Genomic DNA, 15,827 nt, shown 5'->3' on the forward strand with positions numbered 1-15,827 from the left:
GTATTGGACACAAGGAGTTTGTGTCATTCGAAAAAGAGTTCATTCAGTAAATAGACATTTGTAATAAAATCATGAAATAAAAATAAATAGAGGATATGATTTCAATTCTAAAGATAACTACAGAATTAACTATTTAAATACAAAAGATAAATCAATGATTAAAACGTTGGGTCCTTCTACTGAGTAACTTGATGCAATTAAGGGTTTTTCTATATCTAATGTTATTTTTGTATTCTATGTTGAGGACAATTATCCCAAACACCGATGTCTCGCATGAATAGGCTAATTCTAATTAAACTTCGTTCTCGGATTCCTCGTCGAACTTAGCCTAACCGCACAACATTAAGATCACAGCATATTAAAAACTAGGGTCCCTGCACTTCGTGTCCAGACAATACAGTTATCTAGCCCTACTCTATCCAGTTCTAAGGATTCAAAACATTTTCCAATGCTTAAAATCCTAACTTTACACACAAATGGGTGATCAGACCAAAAGCATGCAAGAATTAAATGCAGATAGAAGCCATGAACACATCAAAGCAACATTAAATAGATAGTAAAGAATATTTACATCAAGACTCAACAGAAATCCCCAACAAAAGCTTTAGCCTTCTGAGGCAAGGTACCACCTTTCAGCTACAATATGGGTTTTTGGAAGCAAAATACAAATTACAAAGTGGTAGGGATGTCTCCTCCACCTCTAGGAACCTACAAATTACTCTAAAACCTAAGATCCTCTTGAAAGCTAGGTTTTTTTGTGCTCCCTTGCCCAGTTGAATCTCTCACGTAGTAATTATCTATTCTTTCACAAGCTAAAGACTCCAAGACTCCTCTCTTTTTTACGCCAACTTCAGCTTTTAAGGGCTTTCTGTCCTCGAAGGCTTGCTTAGCGCCATTTTCGTGCTAAGCGCGAGTTAGTGACTTTTGGCTTAGCGAGTCAGGCATGCTGAGCGCCAGAAGAGACAAATGACTTGTTGGGCGAGCTGATGGCGCACTGAGCGCATGCATGCGTGGCAGATTCTCCTCACTCGCTAAGCGAGTTGATGTGTCACTTAGTGGATGTTGTTCGCTAAGCGCATATGCCTCGCTTAGCGAGACACCAGCCATAAACAACCTTCTTATTCTTCATCTTTTCACCTGAAACTGAAGTTAAAAACACATTAATTCACAATGAAGGGAATATCTACTGCATAAAAAATAAAATAAACATAAAAATATGTACAAACCTAGAAAAAGAACTATAAATTGGGGAAAAGACATAATTTCATAATGCTTTTCAATACAAAAGTTAGTCGTAAATGACGACTAACAGTAACATAAATAGCTTTGCTCATATCTTGTGTGATTTTCATATGAAGAATGCATATGGTATTGGTTGTTAGTTATGTTATTATTCAAGCTAGGTATATTGATGACTAATAAGAAATCATGATACAAAGGATGAGGAACAACGAGCAGTAAATAAAAAACAAGAAACAGAGGTGCAGGCATACAATACAGGGGTGAAAACAGAAGAAAGATCCATGAAAGCCATCACAAAGCCCTCTTATCTCAATCATTACGTATTAAAACAATAATAGAGAAAGAAGAGGCTCACCTAGAATAGAAGAGTGCCAAATTAGGACCTGCTTCACCTTAGGGGTACAAGCATAACCAGAATCTATTAGACAATACCTTTAACAAATATTCGTTGCACAAAATGAAAAATTCCGTTAGTGAGGAATTAGTATAAATAAGGCAATTCTAATGAACAATGATATAGAAATATACAAGCTTCTCTTCTTTCTCACCTTATCTAGAGGCCCTGGCCCTTGAAGCCAACTTTCTTTTCTTGATCCCTATCAAATGAAGTAAAACAAGTTTTGGCAATTTTAAATGTCTCCTTGTTCCCTGAATCATTGAGATTTTCAATTATAGTTTAGTTTATGTTGTTATTTTTTTCCAAACAAAGGATTTGGTATCAAGCATTTTCAGAAATTGCACTACAATCAGCTATGTTGGACACAACAAACCCTACCGTTGTAGCCACGTATCATATATTTATCTCCATGATAATAGGTGTTTCAAAAACTATTAAAAATTTAAACTGTTTGATGATGGAGTGGGTAGGGTACAAAGTTAATTTACCATCTATGCTTGGACTCTAAGTCAATTTAAGTTGAAAATACTTATTCTGCATCTATGCTTGGACTCTTAGTTCAAAATACTTAGGCATGATATTCTGCCTTCATACCTATCAACCATGCAAAGTAATCTTGGAAAGCTAATAGCCATATATTTGGTTCTCTACTACTTATTTTGTATATTGTATTAGCTAACCATAGGTCTATTGGAGGAGTACACATCACTTTTAGTGAACTATAAGGATGTCAGGCTGAAGCTCAATGATGTGGAAAAGAAAAACCGTGACAGCATTTTTGAGTTGATACTTCAGGTAAGCAAATAATCATTGATCATTCCGTAATATTTAGTTAATGGTATAATTATTTTGTTGACCTAATAAAATCAAAGTTCCACAAACTAAACTACGGAAATGATTGGCAGCAAGGTGAGCCTAAATAACAAATTAAAACATGGCACCTGGAATCTAAACCTATTTGACATAAAAAGTACAAAGGTAAAGACTTGAGAGAATAGGCACAACTTCACCAAGCTGAAAGCCTGAAAATGAAATCAACAACAAAACCAGAATAGACTTGTGAAGAATTAACATAGTAGAGTTGGACACCTAGTGAGTCAAAACATTCAATATTTTACACAAGGATTCTGATTTTGTAGTTATCTTTCTCCATATATTTTTTTTTTCTGTGGAACAGAATTGTCATTAACAATGAATTTCACCATTTGCAGTATCTACTACAATGAGCTTCATTGACTGAGAGTCATGCATTTTCCTTTCCAAAGGTTGATAACGAAGATTGTATTACCTATTTTGGTTTATGTGAAGCACTTAAACAGGTATTTTGTAGTATTAATTGTAGGATGATTTTAAGGAGCCCTGTGTTATGATTATTGTAGTGCACCATCACACTTGACAAGGTAAGCATAAGCATACTTGACACAAACTTTCAATACAATGCTTTTTTAACAGAACTATTACCTATACATAAATGAAGAACATATCTAAAATGTAAAAGTTAAGGAAACCATTCAAAGCAAGATACAAACAAAAGCACAAATTAAATAAGGCTTTTACCTTCTAGGTCTTTGAGGAGTGAAAAATCCAACAACAACAAAGCATAATGACCAACAAATCAAGCAAACCCAATCAAGTCAAAAACAAAACCAATGAAATCAAACAACAAAATAAAAAAACAAATCACAAATTAACAAAATAACAAAATGAAACCCTAGGTAAAAAGACCCCATGTGAGACTGACTTTTTTTAAATAACAATGTGGGTACTATTCTAATTTCTATTAACTTGTTTTAAAAATTGGTGTGAGACAGTGACTCCTCAAAGCTCAGAACACACAACGGTAAAAGCAAAAGCAGAACATTGTTACATTTTCCATGGTGTTATATGCATTACAACACACACCTAGCTACCTAGCCATTAAGCATTCAAAGGACACAAAGCAATCTGAATTACCTCACTCAAAATGACACCTTGCGAGCACGAGTGAGCACCCCAAACGGACTTCCAAGTCAGCACCCCAAACAGCCCTAGTAATGACCATGAGTTCCACAAACCAAATCCTTGCAGCGAGCACGACTTCCACGAACCAGCTCCTTGCAACACAAACAAACAAACGTCTTGCAGTGAGCACGAGTTCCCCAAACAAACAAACAATACAACATGTTAAAGACAACAAAGAGTCACGAAACCTGTACCTAGGTAAGGTGCCGAGTTGTCACGGTCGCGAAGAAGAAGAAGACTAAGATCCTTGCAGTTACAAAGAAGAAGAAGAAGTTTAATTAGATGGACAAGAACAGAGCGCGAGCAAATTAGGGCTCGCGTTCTGATATTTTAAAATATAAGTCCAACATCGGTTTTCAATAAAAATAAACCGATGTTAACCCAATGATGTTAATATTAACATCGGTTTTCTGAGAGAAACCGATGTTAACATATCATACGTTAACATCAGTTTTATAAAAAATTGATGTTAATTAAAAGACGTTAACATCGGTTCTTCAAAAACCGATGCTAAAGAATGAATGTTAACATTGGTTTTTCAACAACCGATGTTAATGTCAATAAATTAACATCGGTTTTTCGAAAAGCCGATGTTAAGGAATACACATTATTTACAATTAGGCCACCACGTTTAACTTAACATTGGTTTTGTTAAAAAATCGATGTTAATCTGGCGATGTTAAATCTACATTTTCTAGTAGTGAAGCTTGGGTTTTTTCAATTTTGATCCTTGTAAGATATTTTTCTCATTTTTAATCCATGTAAGTTTGTGTTTTTCCAATTTTGGGTCCTGTAAGCGCAAACTTATGGGGACTATACATGAAAAAATTAGAATCTTAAATGGATTAAAATTGAAAAATACAAACTTACAAAGACTAAAACTGAACAAAAAAACTTATATGGACAAAAATTGAAAAATAAACTTACAAGAATTAAAAATGAAAGAAATACTAACTCACATAAACCAAAAACATATTTAAGCTATTAGGATAACTACAAGAAAGCATTTGATTGCTTAAGGCAAATTATTTTTCTAGCTTATACCTAGGGGTGGGTTAGCGGGCCGGCCCACCCCGCGTAAGGCCTGCCCGCATAAGCCCGCATTGGTAGCAGACCAGTTCAATTTGTCCCGCTTCTTACACGGACTAAATAAATTGGTCCGCCCCCGCCCTGCGGATCCCGCAGGTCAAACGGGTCGGTTCGCAGGCCTAGTTTAAAAAAAAATTAATTTTAATAAAAAAATATAATACAATCAAATTAAGTTCAATACAAATGTAAATAAAATCTCAATAATTAGTCAATTACATCAATAAAATAAATAATGTCTTAACAAAAGAAAATCCAAACAATAAATCTAAAATATGAAATTTAAACATCTCCAACAACAAATGATTTCATATTTGAAGTAGCTTGAGTCTTCTCCATCTCCATATCTTCATCTTCTTTTCCTAAAACTCGAAATAATAATAAATATTAAAATAAAATCAAGTTAAGTGATTAAAAGACAATAATTATTACATATTATTTATCCTGCATATCAAATACTAGTAACCAATTTTTAGTATATATTGTCAACAAGAAGCCTAGTTCGATATTTGTTAAGCACACGCGAGGAGAAAAAATGTTCTTAGCCTGTTACAACTACTAAATATGATATGAGCTATTTTTTATAATAAAAATATATTGAAATATCTTTAAAAATATGTATTTAACAATTATTTTTGCCTTAAATGATAAGAATTGATATTTTTATTATTTATAACTTTCAGATATGAAAATGATAAATTAAAAGAAAAAAAAGATCGAGAAAATATCAAAAAAGAAAATTTTTAGCAAGTTATCACTTATCTTTTTTATCTTAATTTTCTATTTTTGTTATCTTTTATTTTTCTTATCTTATATTTTTTATCTTTATCATCTTTTAATTTAAATCTTTTATTTTTATCTTTATATCTTTATCTTATCTAATATATTTCTTTATATGTTATTTTTTTTAAAAAAGTTTAAAGTGAAAAAGAGGAAATCAAACCTAATATAATTGAGTCAGGATCACACAAATTAAACTTAATGCGGGTTGCGGGCAACCCGCGGGTCAAACCCATATAGTCCGCGGGTTAAGCGGGGCGGGCCCAAAAATATGATATAATCATAGACAGTTTAAAAAAATTAGTCTGTAACCCGCACGGACCGCGGACCCCGCGGGTTAGTCCATGGACCTAGGTCCGTTTATCCACCCCTACTTATATCACGCATCAAGAATTTTTATCAATAATAAATGGGGGCGATTAAATTGATAAAATATAGGGGAAAAATAAAATTAACTCAAAAGAAGCTATTTTTTTTATTAATCTTTATATAATTATTAACACATTCAGATGATTTTTTTTCCGTATACATAACACTTTTTTTTATATCACTTAGAGCATTATGAACACTTGTTGCTTAATGAGTTATTTATATTTAAATATTGCTTAATTTTTATTGATCACTGGTATTCAAAATTAAACTTTGATTGCTTCTATTAGTAATGAGTGCTTATGAGTAAAAAAAATATTTTCCTACCATTTAAAGATCATTTAAGAAGGGGCATCATATAAGGTTTTTAAAACTATCATTGAAGCAAAATATAAAATATATATGAGTTGCGTAATAATGATGTGATATTATGAGAGCCAATTAATGTTAGATAAAAAGTTCAGAATTAATTGCAACCATCTGAGCTGCTATTACAAACATGGTAAATGGTTTAGGTGACTAAGTATTGATTTGATTTACAATTTAGTGAAATTAATTTAGAATCATTATCTTTGGATAAATTTTTCTATATTCGCTAATAAGAGAATAAAATGAGCTAATCTATTAGAGATTAAAGCAAATGATAGTTAAGGGAGTCTAATTTAGTTGATTGAATAAAGTGTGAGTTATTATAAATTTTCTAACACTGTCTTCGTTTCCTACAGATAAAAAAATGTTATTTTAATCTATAATAATCTATTTATTATTTTTTAGACTTTTTATAAAGCTAGTTTATATTTATTTACAATCATAAATATTATTTGTTTAAAAGAAACAGTTAATTTATGAGAAATTATTCAAAACATCTTCTGAATTTAATTAGATTTTAAATTCTGATTTTTTTTGAAAAACTGAAATAAATGCATATAAAAAATAAAAGAAAATTTCTTTTTTAAATATATATATACATATGTATATATATATATATATATATATATATATATATGTATATATATATTTAAAAAAAGTATAACAAAATAACCCAATAAACAATAAAATAAACTGAAATTCTCTTACAGTTTATATACACTTCAACTTCTAAAGAAATTAGATGAAAGAGCTCTTATTAAAATCGATTACATAAGGTGATTCTAACTTATAGAAAGAAAAAAAAATCAACTTATTTTAATTTTTTTATAAATTTTATATAAAAGTCTATCCCGACATAGCTTATCTAAATTAACCTGAAATACATATTTACAATAATTTTACATTAGAAAATATAAAAAATGATTTCATAAATTTAAAACTACAAACAAGGACTAAATGGGATAATTCGGCCGACAAGCCCAAGCACAATTATAAGTGAGCAAAAAATTTATAACCACTCGTTCAATTGGTGTAGATAATGTATAATTAGTATAGCTTGGGAAAAAGAAATGGACAAATACTAGGAATAGAAAAGAAAACAAAGTCACGGAATATTTCCTTTGCATTCTTTAATTTCTTTTCGAATCTATGAGCTTGGCCATTCAAATGGGATCGATCTCCACAAACTTGTGTCTTCAAAAGTTGGTGCCTATACTATTTTTTTGTCTTTGACTACACAGCAACTTTATGAACTTCGTACATCAACAATTACCTTAATTTTGATCTTCTATTCTTTTCTTTCTTTTTCCTTGATACCACCTCTATTTGTTATCATGGTGATGACAAAATCAATAATAGTAGCAACATTGATAGACCCAATATTGAAAATTAATAACACAACCTTATCGCTTTTAAAAGTACGTAAAAAAAATCTTCAAAAAGTGCCCTTAAAAGATAAAACCCTCTATAGAATTTAAACATAACCTCAACAACCCAAAGAAATAAATATATATATATATATATATATATATGTATATATATATATATATATATAAAGAGAGAAACATAACTTCGTTTGGTTAGCTATATATGCTAAAAACGTGCATTGAATAGAAGGAGGAATTTTTTTCCCTAGCTGTGCAGTGCACATGGTATCAAGACCCCTACAGAGGACGATTGCATTGGTATGTATGAAAAACAGAAGGGTCTTTATGCAATTGTATTTATATAAAATAAAAATGGAGCCTAATGTGCATGTCTAAAATTATAGGAAAAATGTTCGTAGACATCTCAGTAAACACTCTACATTCAAAGAGAGAAAAGACATAAAATTATAAATATGATAAGTAATATGATGCAATAAATAAAATAGAGAAAAGAAAGTGTTAATGATGAGTTTATACTTGTACTGACCAATATATAGCTCAGTTATATGAGATATTAGTGGAGAATAACTGTTCAACTCCCTATCTCACCGGCCATAGGTAACTGCTTATCCCACCAACCCATAATAGATAGGTAAATGCCTATTTTACTTACTCATACAAACTATCATTATAAATAAGAGAGTTGTACTGCATGTAAATCATTTTCTAATAATAAATTAAATCTAACCATTCACTAATACACTTTAGTGTCGGAGTAATTTTGAAGGTACTATTTTCCTTGCCTAAAAGAGTTTTGCATACCGAATAAGAGATCATATTGCTGTTAAAGATCGATCTGAAAAGTATCTCAAAAAGTCGGTAAGAACATCAACTGATTTTAGAAGTAATACTGTGAGTTAGACGTGTTAAATATAGTTTAAAAGAAAATCACAATCTTTTTTTCAAGTATAGTGAGAATTTTTGTCATTGTTACACATTTGTATTTAAATTCATCGGCATGCACAAATGAATAGGTCAATTTTTCACCTTCCTTGTACAACGTTCTTACATTATTATGCATTGTTAGCATATATAAAATATTTTTACATTATTATTCAATTATAATTTACTAATTACGATAAATTTATTAATTTTTATAATAATTATCTTAAAAATCATATAAAAATAAATTATTATTAATTGATAATGTGAAATTATTTTATATTATTAATATATAATCTTTAAACTCTTTTCATATTGTGAAAGTATGTTTTGAATGACTCGTGTGTAGAGCTAAGTATGTAACTTTTACACTCACTGTTGGCCCGTTGCTCGTATATGCATAGGATTTCATGTCAATTATTTTTAAAATACAATTTACGCAAAAAATTGTTTTAAAAATCATAATTAATCACGTTTTGTTTTCTGATTATTATTGTTTGTAAATCTAATAACCAAATTCACCCATTTCACAGCAGTAATAAAAAAATCCAAGCAATCTGAACTGAATGTTATACATAAAATGAAATTGAAGGGGTTTTCTTAATTTTATTTTCTCCAAATTACCTAAAGAGCGAAACCAAAAGAACCTGTCCAGTTATGCTAGCTGTAAGACTCTGATGACAGTAATGTAATACCTAGGCATCATTAATTTGTTGTCCTACTAGGGCCCTCCCTTCACATGTGGAGTAGACGGTACTTCTTGTATCACTCTTGTTCTGTACACATGTCGTATAGGGTGACATAAATTAAAAGTTAAATTTTTTATTTATTTCTTATAATTTCATGATACGTATTTTTCAATTTTTATAATTTAAAAGTAATTTTTTTAATTTTTATAGTATATATTATAATTTTCTTTTAGTCCTTATAGTTTAAAAGAGATCTTTTTAATCATTATAATTTGTATTTTAAATTTTTTAGTCCCTATAGTTTGAAATTGATCTTTTTAATCTCTATAATTTATATTTTAATTATATTTTAGTTCTTACTAAAAAAGCGTATAAAAATAATTAGCTACAAATTAGTTATAAATTATCAACTATTTTTTTATTATAAATTATATTGCAATAAATTAGTTATAAATTATTTACTAATATTTTTGTAGTTAATTATAATTGATAATATTACTCATATTTTGATGATAAGAACTAAAAGAAAATTTAAATATAAAGTATAGGAACTAAAAAGAATATTTTTAAACTATAGGAATTAAAAAAGAATTAAAATGTAAATTATAAGAACTAAAAAAATACTTTCAAACTACAGGAAATATAAACTATAAAGACTAAAAAAATCATTTTAAAATTATAAGAACTAAAATATAAAAATGATGAAACTATAGGGAACAAATGACTAATTAAACTTAAATTAAAATATAAACTATAAGGACTAAAAAAATTATTTTAAAACTATAAAAGATTAAAATATAAAAATAATAAAATTATAAAAAGCAAACGACTAATTAAACCTAAATTAAAATAGGTGTTTATATATGCTTACATGCCTATCAAAAAGTGGTCCTATTTGTGTTGCTAATCATTTGTAATGAGAAAATGACTATTAATGATAGCAAAGATTTTGTGTCATGGTGCATACACAACCACACCAATTCCAAGGACGAGTGTTTGGAATGAGTTAGCAATTTGCCAAAAGAAAATGCTCAAACCGTTCTTTATGTATATTCACAATAGTCAGATTCATTGTTTAAGAAGTTAATTTGAACACATTTTTGTATTACCAATCAACCATAAATTGTCATCAAATTGAAAGTTATATATTATTTTTAATAATAGTTATTTATGAATTATAGATGAGTAATTATTTAACGATGTAAAATTCTTTAGTGTATTAAAATTAGAGGGTATGACTTATGTCATATATAGGTAAACATTATTTATGAACATGAATATTACTATAAAATATTTTAAATAATAAATATTTTCTTAAATTTATATTTGAAATATTTAAAATTAAATTCTTTTTTATTATCAAAGATTATAAAGTATAACATTTTTAATTATTAATAATTAATAACCGTTGTATATATAGTTGATTATATCTAGTAGATTGTGATTTTTAAAATATAATAAATTAGAGAAATAAAAAATAATTACTTGTTATAAAAGGTATTAATTAAATTATTGTAAAATATTTCGATCAATCTAAAGTGGTAGTTTCCACTTAAAAAAATAGATTTAACAAAATATTTTTATGAAACAACTTTTTTAATATGTAAATTAAAACTTAAAATATATAAGTTGTTTGTGAACAATGTTGTAAATATTTGAAATTTTTAATATGTTAAAATTTGAATTAATAATCATGAAATAAATATAATAACAATTTTTTGTTAGATATTAATAATGTATAGTATAATAAATTTTAAATTATTAATTACTAATTTGAAATATAAATAGTTGGTTCAAGATTTGATTAATTATTATAATTAAATAAAACATGAGAGAAAATTAAAAAAATTTAAAATTATGATTAATATTTTATATTATGTGTTAAATTTTATAACGTATTATTTCGTGTTGGACAAGTGGCCTTAATAAGGTGGTGAATTAAGTTTCAAAAATTTTCTACTAATAAATTTTAACCCTATTTTAAATGATATATAATAGGTTTAGAATGCAGAAGAAGAAGAAGCAATCAATTTAATAATATGCTCTTTTAACTGACAAAGTAAACTGCAATAAAATAACTGATATAAGGAAAGAGAGAAATACAAATTCAATTTATACTGGTTCAGCCGCTTCTCTTGCCTACGTCCAGTTCTCAAGCAACCTACTTGAGATTTTCCACTATCTCTGTAAATCTTTTATAGTCTTCGAACACACTTTAGGATCCATCACCCTTATGTTCAATATTCTCACAATCCAAAAGACAAACAGTCTCTTGATTACTACTGAGTTTATGAGATGAACAGAAAGATTTTTCTCCTTTAGAGTATATGATACAAATTGAAGTTCCTAAAAGAATTCTTAATAGATTTGTAAGAATTTGGCCAAGAGTTGTTTAGAGAGGATTTGACAATTAAGTTCTCTTTGAAACTCTCTTAATCTTGTGTACTTTTCGAAGCCAGGCACACATATATATAGGCTCATTGTGTGCCTTTTAATTTAAAATGGTTTGAAAAGATGTGTCTTTTCAAAAAGCTTTTATGAAGTTTTCTCACTGGTAATCGATTACACAATTATATTTCTGAAAAGTCATGACTTTTCAAAGGTTTTTTTGAAATCTCTTCACTGGTAATCGATTACACAGATCAAAATTCAAACAGCTTTGTGCCGTTAGTCAAAAATATCTTCACAAACTCTTGGGTAATTGATTACACAATCTGGTAATCGATTACCAGTTCAAAAATATCTTTTTGAACTGATTTAGCCTTTGATAAAAGAGTGTTTGATACTAAAGATGTTGAGGCCAAACTAAAGTAATCAAATTGAGATTCCTTAAACAAATTTACCAAGTTCTTATCTTAGATTTATTTTATCTTGTTCTTTTGACCTGATTCAATCCATGCTCATCAAATAACCTTTTTGGCATCATCAAAACCTGCATGATATGCATTCACATTCTCCCCCTTTTTTATGATGACGACCATCTTTAGGTAATACTTTGGCATCATCAAAACTTGCATGATATACATTCACATTCTCCTCCTTTTTTATGATGACAACCATCTGTAGGTTATGAGTAAAAGGAATATCCATGTGTATCGCTCACTCCCCCTTGATTTTACAATGATTGCTTATATGATAAATACTTTTGCAAAAAAAAATAGATAATTCCCCTTATTGTCTTATCTATCTCTCCCCCTTTGTCAACATAAAAAATAAATCATGAGCAGAGAGAAGAAAAGCATTCAGTAATTTATAATGAATTAATAGAGCAGAGCATGTCATACCGTTCAAAGTACCATTTCTTGGCCTAATAGAGTTAGTCTCATCAAAAACAATTATGAGAATAAAATGATACCAAAAAGCCTTTATCATATAATTGATGAATACTTAATAAACTATGCTTAAGACCATCAACAAGTAAAACATTTTCTATGGAGGTAGAGGGATTCTGTTAACTCGTTGGCATGTGTACCAAATGTCCAAGTAATAAAGACTCGGAAGTCCGAGTGCCGATTTCCACAAGGACTTTGTTTTGTACTTGTGTTGGACAATTTCTAATTTATAAGAGAAAGAGATAAGATGAGATATAAAAGATAAATTTAAAAGAACAAGGTATAGAATAATAACTATTAATAGAAAACAAAAAGAAATAGTAGGGAATTCAACGAGATGGGAATGTTAGGACCTAGCGTGTCTTATTTGTCTAAGATGTATTATTTGAGATTTTTCTCTATCAATTAGGTGAAATTTTCCTACCCACATCTATTAGAATACTTACCCCTGATGTCTCATGATGACAAGTCTATCTTACTTGTAACACCCTGAAATATTACTAATTATAAATCGATGTTTAATTGTATTTATCGTATTATTTGACTATATGGTTGACTTGAATGAGTTGAGTTATGACTTGAATTAGTCATGTGTGAATTTCTTGATGTCGATGTTGAGTTATGTGGAGTTTTGTTGAGCTATGTTGAAAGTATGAGATTTCAAATTTTACCTAAACCTATTTCAGTAAAATCATGATCTTGGATTTTTTTAACCGTTGGATCGTCTTCAAATTTTGACTGGAGATTTCTAAGACAATTCTCCACAGCCTGACCATTGGTATTTTGAAAATAACAACTTTTTATGTCTCTCTAAGCACAAAGGGCACACGAAGCGCAATTCCAACCCGAGAGGGAATTGCATTGAGCGAGAATTAGCGCGCTGAGCGAGACTTAGTGCAGAGGGAGTTGCGCTAAGTGTGAATTGTTGCACTAAGCGCGAATTGTATACTCTCACTTAGCAAGACGAGCTTGCTAAGCGAGATCTGCAGATTATAAATACGTTCTTCAGCGTGAAAAATACAATTTTTCACTCTCCTCCACTCCAAACGCCCACCCAAATCCTAACACCTTCTTCTCCACCACCCACAACCACCAGTGGCCACCACAAGTTGTCGTTGCTTGCCGCTGAACCTCTACACCAAGAAGAACATTGTAATCGGAGCGGAATTCTCAGAATCCTCCTCAAGGATTCGGTGGAGAAAACTCCCTCAATCCTTCTTTTTGTAGCTTCTCTGAGGTAATCTTGACTTCTAAGCCTTTCTCCTAGTTAGTTTGAGTTTCTTTTAGTGTCTCTTGTGTTTTGGGTACTATAATAGGATGTTTTTACACTTCCTTTGAAAAACCATTGAAAATGAGACATTGTAAAAGTTATCTTTTTATAACATTGATGTTATTTTCGTGACCTTCACTGAACTCCGGTCACATTGGCATGATCAAAATTTTAAAATGATGTCTCCTTTTAGTGGAATTTGAAACACCCCTCAGCCCTTTATGTTTTGACAGGGGTATTTGACTCTGAATATGGTTATTAACCTTGTTTTTGAAATCTATACTAAATTTCCATGAATTTGGTATATAGAACCTTGCGTTTGGACTGACGAGCGTGAACGAGAGAGACCTCTAAGCAATGCAAAAAGGAACTGATGGAGAGCTCATGATAGGTGAAGGGGGTTTATTATCGTTTACCATTTTTAATACCATAGTTGGGGTCAGGAACCTAACTATGGGGATGTATGTTTGTCCCTGTTGCATGATGGTTTTCAAGAAAACAATGTTTTTGACTTATGGGATGTGATATATCTATCATTGATGAATAAGATTATTGTTTCTATTAGACTTGTATGGTCTGAAGACTAGGGGAGTGTGAATCTTAGGCATGAATTATACATGTATGTATATGCGGAATGCGACTTACTAATGTTAGACAAGTGGCCTCAGATATCTTAAGAAGGGGGGGTTGAATTAAGATATTCCAAACTACTTCCCCAATTAAAAATCTATTTCACTTTCTATTCAAGTTATAAATTCCCTTAACAATGAACTTCTTAAATATTAATTCAAATAAAACCAATTTGAATATGAATATAAAGCAATAATAAACAAAGGAGTTTAAGGGAAGAGAAAGTGCAAACTCAGATTTATACTGGTTCGGCCACACCCTTGTGCCTACGTCCAGTCCCCAAGCAACCCGCTTGAGAGTTCCACTATCTTGTAAATTCCTTTTACAAGTTCTAAACACACAAGGACAATCCTTCCTTTGTGTCTAGAATTTCTTTACAACAAGAGACCCTCGGTCTCTTAATCCCTTAGAGAATTAAAAGGAGAAGAAGAATGAATCTCTCTAGAAAGAGATAGATTTTACAGGTTGAGCACTCAAATAATTTCTTAATGAATTGCAATTGAATTGGCCAAGGAATTCTTAAGACGATAAAATGATTTTGCTCTTTGAGAGGATAAACACTTTTGTTCTGAAAAACTCTGAGCAAATTCGTGTTATAAGTCACATATATATAGACCATTGGTGGTCATGAAAAAGCCCTTTGAGAAGTTGTGACTCTTAGAAAGATTTTTCTGAAAATCTTGTCTGGTAATCGATTACAGGAATTGTGTAATCGATTACAGCTTTTAAAATTTGAATTAAAACGTTTATTAACTGCTGGTAATCGATTACCAAAATTGTGTAATCGATTACACAGTCTAAAATTTAAATTCAAATTTTAGTAGCTGTTGCAAAACATATTTGGCCACTGGTAATCGATTACATCCTCTGGTAATCGATTACCAGAGAGTAAATCCTTTGAAAAACACTTTTTAATTTAAATTACTTGGCCAAACCTTTTGCTAATTCAATTAGGAATTCCCTTCCTAATATACTAATGATAATCTTGATGTTGTGACTTGTAATCTTGAAGTATTATCTTGAATTTAATCTTGAAAAGCCCATTTGCATCAATTTCATCATATCATCATGATCATCATCAAAACACCAAAGGCAATTGCATCTACAACTAATGATGCTATTATTGAGGATATTAATTGATGTGAGATGATGTTGTCATTGATGATTATGTTGATATGAGTTGATGTTGTTATTGATGATTATGTTAATATGATATGATGTGTTGTTGTTAATAATGTCATTGAAATGAGATGAGGCAATGTTGATGTAGATAATGATATTGAGATGAGATGTTGATGATGTTGAAAATGTCATTATGATGATGTATGTTGTGTATGTACATGGGGGGTGCAG

This window comes from Glycine soja, chromosome 20 (assembly GCF_004193775.1).
Source record: "Glycine soja cultivar W05 chromosome 20, ASM419377v2, whole genome shotgun sequence".
Taxonomy (NCBI): domain Eukaryota; kingdom Viridiplantae; phylum Streptophyta; class Magnoliopsida; order Fabales; family Fabaceae; genus Glycine; species Glycine soja.